At 40.5% G+C, this 7,252-nt stretch overlaps 1 pseudogene; it reads right to left on the bottom strand.

The window, feature by feature from the left end:
* Positions 1–4,308: 4,308 nt before the first annotated feature.
* Positions 4,309–6,864, bottom strand: LOC138992157 (small ribosomal subunit protein uS2B-like; annotated as a pseudogene).
* Between the last annotated feature and the right edge of the window lie 388 nt (positions 6,865–7,252).

The raw sequence follows: 7,252 nt of genomic DNA, 5'->3' as shown, positions 1-7,252 counted from the left end.
GTGAGGGGAACACAGGGGAGCACAAGCCAACAAAGCTCTGTAACAAACAGAGACTCTGATCACAGAGCTACTTAACCTCTTGTAATTTCTTGTAATTTCTTGAGTGATGGAGGTGATAGGAACATCCTTTATTATATTTGGTCTTAGTCCAGGTTCCTTGACATAAAAGCTTCTAAAACCCTCTGAATCCCCAAAGAGGGAGTGATGACTGAGGTTTTTGTATGCTAATGTGATGGCTTGTGCCTGGGGCTCCTTGATAGCTTCTGATAGAAACTGGTCTCCAGAAAAACTAAAACAGGATGAGAGGGTTGGAACTTTTGAGCCAGCCTCTTACTTCCTTTGGGAGAGGCAAGGGGCTGGTGACTGAATTAGTCCTCAGTGGCCAATGATTTAACCAACCATGCCTAAATAATGAAACCTCATTAAAACCTTTTCCGATGAGGTTTGGAGAGCTTCCAGGTTGGTGAACACATCCATGTGCTGGAAGGGTGGTGCACCTCAAACTCCCGGCATCAAGAACTCCTGCACTTGGGACTCTTCTGGATCTTGAACTATGTAGCTCTTTATCTGGTTGTTCATCTGTATCCTTTATAATAAACCAGTAAACATAAGTGTTTTCCTGCATTCTATAAACAATGAGAGCAAATTAGTGAACTTGAGGAAGAGGCTAGGGAACCCTCATTTTATAGCTGGTTGATAAGAGGTACAGATGACCACCTGGGACTTGCAACTGGCAGTTGAAGTAGGAAAGCAGTTTTGTGCAACTGAGCCCTTAACCCTTGGGTCTGTGCTAGCACCAGGCAGTTAGTGTCAGAATTGAATTAAATTGTAGGACACCCACTTGGTGACCAGAGTTGGAGAATCAATTGTTGGTATGAGAAAAAAATCCACACATTTGGTGTCAGAATCGCTGAGAGTAAAAACAGTTTGTAGACCTTCTGATGATAAAGCTAAATTCAATAACAAATTGAAAAGTTATGCATAGAGAAGTGGCTTTGTTAAATTTGAACAGTTAATCTCCAGCCTATTAATCTCCTCCATTCTGATGCAACCCTGAAATCAGAATGTGTAACAGAATTGTACTTGTGAAAGGGCGAGGGCTATGCCCTCCATCTTGCCCTGTATCCTCCATATTGGGGCAGCAGCAATGTGCTCAGGATAGTACCTTCTTCCCGGAAGCCCAAGCCTCTGCTAGCCACGCCCAGGATTTCTTTAAACTAACCAATGACAATCAAGGGAAGTGCACGCCATAGAGATGACCACATCCTGTGTAAAGAGACACTGACTTGCGCCTGGCCAATTGTCAGGGCCCACAGTCCCCTCTCCTACCCTGACTCCACCCCCCTATAAAACTCCTCTTCACACCGAGCTAGGCCTCTCTCTGCTTCCTGCCGCTGAGTGGCTAGGTGGGGAGCTGAGCTAGCTCGAATAAAAGACTCTCTGCTTTTGCATCGGACTCGGCTGGCTCCCTGGTATGGTCTAATGGGGATCTTGAAATCTGGGAATAACACTTGTTATTAAATGTGAGAATTGTTATTAAGAGAAAAATGTTTCTGAAAACATTATGTTTTAAGTTTAGGGAGACCCAGACACATTCTTGCCCTGGCTTTCTGCGGGCTGTTATTTTAGCAAAACCAATACTCCTCTCCTAGCCTCTGAGTTCAAAGATAATATTAGAGGAGAACTAAGAAGAAAGAGTAATGACATTGTAGCATTCATGGAAGAAAAAATAGAACAACTTATAAGAATTGTTCTTAAAGCTTGAGACAAGCCAATGTAGAGGTGTAAGTCATTGTTATCCCGTGACTCCACTTAAATTTCTAATGCCAGGAAATGGAGGTTAGAATCTAATGTTGCCTATCAGCTTCTGGTCTGGAGGACCTCCAATGATTGAGTTCAAGAGTATGAGCATCAAAGGAATGTCACCTGAGGCCTTTAAAGCAACTGTAGGTTAGTTGGGAAAATGTGGTCAAATTGTCACTGGACTGCTTCCATGCCAGGGGCTGGCCCTGCCGTGGTACAGTCCAGGACATTTCACATGACATGTGACCTCCAGGTTCATGATTCATGCAGAAAATATTTCGAGGAGAAGTGTATTAAAGCTTGGGACAGTGAGGCAAAGGAAGTATTTCTGGAGAAGGATCAAGGGGTCAGCCCAGGATGAGCTGCTGCTGCCCATTGCTCTCCTGCGAGCAAATTAGATGCTTGAGGTGCTGTGACATTTATGGTGGGGTTCAGGATTTGAAGGAGGGGCTGACACACAAATGAAAATGCTATACAAGAAATATGAATTTAGATGGCATTGGGGGCCATGAGGTGTCCCTTTCGTGATACTGACCTCTGGCTGGTCTGCTTTTTATTTACTTGAATACACATTTGCCCTTTAGCAATGCATACAGGCATATCAAAGGTAAAGTTTGGTAAACAATAAAAGTATTATCAGGTTAGGGAATTGCCTTGAGCCACCACTATCTCAACACTCTGTGCTTAGCGTCAGCCCTGCTAATGCCCAAGGTCCATCAGCCTTCTGCTTTCCTTGGTGCACTGACAGTATTAGCAAGCGGTGGCTACCTGCACTGAGGAAAGGGGGTTGTGAGTGTACTCAAAAAATGATTTTATTTATTTTCTATAGGTGGGAATTTTAGGGAGTTCCCAGGGGAGGATCTCAATAGAATATTCACTACATTTCCAGGTGTGTTTTTTAGCATGCTGATGTATTAGAATGAGCATATAATGGGGCTTAGGGTCATTTTATGATTTTATCTTTATCTTGGATTAGTCTGGCTCTAATTGGCTTTTTGTTATTTATCTCCCTAAAGTGATTTAAACCACCTACTGTTAGATATTTTTGGTGAGGATGTACATATTTAGACCACCTGCACTTAGGTATCTATGTTTAGGCAGAATCCAGTATTATGATTTATCAGCTGTCTGTTAATTGCTCAGCCTTTTTGGCCACTTGTTCAACCATTTGTCTCAGTTTCTTCATTCCATTTGCCAAGGAATCTTCCTAATTTCTCACTAACCTGCCTCAAAATCTTTCAAATGACCATGAGTATCTAGAGGAGCTGTTAGAGAGAACGCCCTCCATCAGTGGAGCCTATTGGAATCCCCAAATTTTCATATAATTTCCAATAGCAGTGTGGTGGGCATGATGAGGAATAAGGCAGATGCTAAGATACAGCAGAGTTGAAGGGCTACATAGTTCATATCCAGAGGGATTGAAACAGGAAATCTGACTACTTCTGGGATATGAATAAAAATGTGAATGGAGCTATTGAACTAAATTCTGGAGTAAGATAAATACTCTAGAAGGAAAAGATGTCAACGTGGACAGTAATGGTGATAGTGTGATTTGGTAATTGAAAAGAGACAGCAAAGACAGACTCTGAAATCTGCATTCAGGTCCTGTGACAATTTTGTTATTGGACTCAATTATGTTACATTACTGATATATAACTGAATAAGTTTTATCATGAGGGATGACTCATCTAAGCACATGTCAGTTAGTAAGGAAATGCAGAGTTTTGTTAACTATAAATTAAGACTTAATGGGAATCTGTAAGCAATATTTGATCCCAGGAACACAGCTTTCTATTTTCTTAAGGAAGACTAATAGCATAAAACAGCATCCTGCCTCACTGGTTAAACAACAGAATGAGAAGACAGGGACTGTGAATTCTAATTTTGAATAATGATTTATCTCACACTAGGTGAAGCAATTAACTTTGGTTTCCTTGGGTATAAAATGAAACAAATAATACTCAATTACCTTGTGGAAATATTATAATGAGAAACTCAAGGTGCATACTGATAAATAACCTCAAAAGTATAAAGTTCTAGGTAACATAAATAATATTTCAAAATTCATCAGTCACATGCAAAACATGTTGCTAGTTTTATGCAACATTGTTGAGCTACTAACACAAATGGTTTGTGAATGTGGTAAATGTGTCTTTACATTTCTAAATAAAATGACTGAGGCAAAATTAAATTTATTCAAAGAATTTTAAAGTTACAAATATTAAGACTCAATGACATTGGCCTATAGAAAAACTGACCAATGGAACAGAAAAGATTGCAGCAAGAGAGCCACACATACAGGGTGGGGCAAAAATAGGTTTACAGTTGTTCTTGTGGAAAATAATACAATAATTAATAAATAATAATACAAAAATAGATTCTGTATTTTGTGTACTCACTACTATAAGCCTACTTTTGTCCTATGCTGTATACAGTGACTGAATGTGTCAAAATAATTACTTTACGCAGTGAGGAAATAATTGTCTTTTTTATTTTAGAAACTGTTTATTTTCCATCAACCTTATTTACATTTTGTTTATGAGGTTGCTGATGAACAGCTGAAGACCACTCAGTGGTAGTTTCTACCCACTCAGTGGCCTGAGCAGTAGGGGCTGCAGACTGGTTTTCAGGGGCTTGCTGAGCACTCCAGTCTTCAGCAGGAACCTTCCGGGCAGCCACAGAGGGCACCTGTGCCTTCAGACCAGTCTGCGACCTCAGGCTGAGCACAGTGAACTCAGGAGCTGGAACTCCGTTCACCCTGAAATTCCTCCCTGGCCACAGCCTTTTCAGCAGCGGTCTGCTCTTTCTTTTCAATCTCTTCAGGATCTCTGAAGAAGCAGAGATCAGGCACGACCTCCATGGGTGTTCCAGGGAATGGTACCATGCATGCGCAGAATTTCCTGGGCCAGTATCCACTGTATCAGACCCACTGCGTAAGCGCCCTCGTCGTTGCCAGGGATGGTAATGTGTACATAGTGCAGAGGCAAGTCTGTGTTATACGGAGCAATGGTAGCCAGGTTAACAGAAGACTCCTCTGTGAGAGGCTGCTGGTCAGAACTGGGATCAGTAACCAGCAGAGGTCTCGGGACCCAGAAGTCTCTTGGGATCTGATTAGTGAAGCTTTCAGGAGGGAGGCGGTCAGCAAAAGGAGTGGCTCCAGGGGCAGCAGCAAATTTCAGCGCAGCTCGTTGGCAGATATCCCTGGAGGATAGGACACTGACATCACCTGGGTTTTCAATTGGCAACAATGGCATTAGCGGACAGCGAGAAGCTTCTCCCAGGTTTTCGTCAGATTTATGAGGTAGACGCCATGGCTTTTCCTTTTGCAGCGGTACCGTTCTATTCGGATCTCCAGGGTGGTGCCGCCCAAGTGGGTTCCTGCAGTAAGGAATTTGAGGACACCCTCCTCACTCATTTGCAGAGCATCAAGGTCTCCCTTTAAGTTATGTGGGAGCCCAGAACAATGTCATATGGGTCCCTCTCTCGATAGCATGAATAGGCGAAAGAATGGTCTTTTTAATAACTGGTACTGGGCTACATTAAAATTGAAAACTTCCATTTGTTGAAAGATTCTACTTATAGAATGAAAGGTAAGCCACAAACTGATGAAAATACTTTCAAATAAGATTTCACAAAGGATTCACGTCTAGAAAACATTTATTTTAAAACTCCTAAAATCAATGAATAAGACAATAGAAAATTGGCAAAGCAATTAATCCTCCACTTCACAAAACAGGTTACCTAAAGGACTGACAAATAATTACTTATGTGTTTGTTTTGAATCGTTTTAATTGATTTTTAGAGAGAGAAGAAGGGAGAGGAAGAGAGAGAAATATCGATGTGAGAGTGATACATTGCTCTGCTGCCTCCTGCAAGCCTCTACTATGGATTGAACCATTAACCCAGGCATGTTTCCTGACCGGGGATCAAACTGGCAACTTTTTGGTGCCTGGGACGACATCTAACCAACTGAGCCACACTGGCCATGGCCGGACTGATAAATATTTTAAATATACTTTACCTCATTGGTCATCAGAAAAATACAAATTAGAACCATAGTAGAAACATGTCCACACAGATAGCTAAAATGTGAAAGAGTACTATTATGGGCTTAATTGTGTCCTCCAAAAATCTTATGTTGAAGTCTTAACCCTAAGTATATCAAAATATGACTATTTGGAGATGGGGGTCTTAAGAGCGGTAATTAAGTTAAAATGAGGTAATTAGGGTGAGCTCTAATCCAATATGTCTGATGTCTTTATAAAAAATAGATATTTGGACACAGATAGGAGACCATGTGAGGCCCAGGGAGAATATGGCCATGTACAAACCAAAAAGAAAAAAAAACAACCCTGTGGACACCTCAATTTTAGACTTCCAGACTACACACTTGTGACAAAATAATTTTCTGTTGTGTAAGCAAATCAGTCTCTAGTATTTAGTTACGGTTGCCCTAGCATACTAATACAATGACAATACCAGTGAGTTGGGATATAAGCTGGTATAATCACTCCAGAAAACTTGTTTGGTGGTATCTGCTAAACCTGAAACAGTCTACTATCTAGCTGTCTTACTCCCAGGGTGGTGGATATGTTCACCAAAGGACATATATAATAATATTCATAACATGACTAGTCTTAGTAGCCCAAATGGGTAACAACCCAAATCTCTATCAACAGTAGAAAGGATATACTATGAGCTGGGGTACTTTTTACTCTGTATCTTTTTGGAACAATTAGACATAAAAGATAATTATTACATTCAAAAAGCATGGATAACTCTTGCAAACATAGTGCTAAGCAAAATGCCAGATACGAGGACGAAGGAGGAAATAACTGCAAGTAGAATTGGGGCAGTGGTTGCTTTGCATTACCTAAATGTTTTCTTGTCTTTTTTGTGTTTTGTTTTGTTTGTTTTTTGTGTTTAGTTTAAAAAAGAATATACAGAAAGTACATCAACTCTTCATTCAAAATACCCTAAAGACTCAGCCTCTCATTCAGAGAACAAGCTGAAGACCTTGCTTGGCTTACACCCTTCATACCTCTGCTGCTTCTCTGCCATGACCGCATATTGCATCACCTTTGCTCACACTGGCCTCCTGGCCATTCCTCTAACACTCCAAGCTTACTTTCACTTCAGGGCCTTTGTAATAACCCCATGGCTTGCTTCCTCACTTACAATAGGTCTCTGACCGAATACTAATTTCTTGTGAGGTCTTCCCTGATATCCCTATCTAACATATTGACACAGTACAGATTACATAACTAAATTTTATTTAAAATAATAAAATTGTTTAAGCAATGTAATTTGAGGTCAGTTACTCAAATTAAATAAAATTATAGATCAATATCCCTGATAATCATAGATGCTAAAATCTACAACAAAATATTAGCAAGTAAGATTCAGCAATACATTAAAAAGGTCATACACCATGACCAAATGGGATTTA

The sequence above is a fragment of the Myotis yumanensis genome, unplaced genomic scaffold, assembly GCF_028538775.1.
Source record: "Myotis yumanensis isolate MYYU_CA2020_CCGP unplaced genomic scaffold, mMyoYum1.0.hap1 SCAF_1, whole genome shotgun sequence".
NCBI classification, from domain to species: Eukaryota; Metazoa; Chordata; class Mammalia; order Chiroptera; family Vespertilionidae; genus Myotis; species Myotis yumanensis.
The sequence above is the reverse complement of the archived record's forward strand: the minus strand, read 5'-3'. Positions and strand labels throughout refer to the sequence as shown.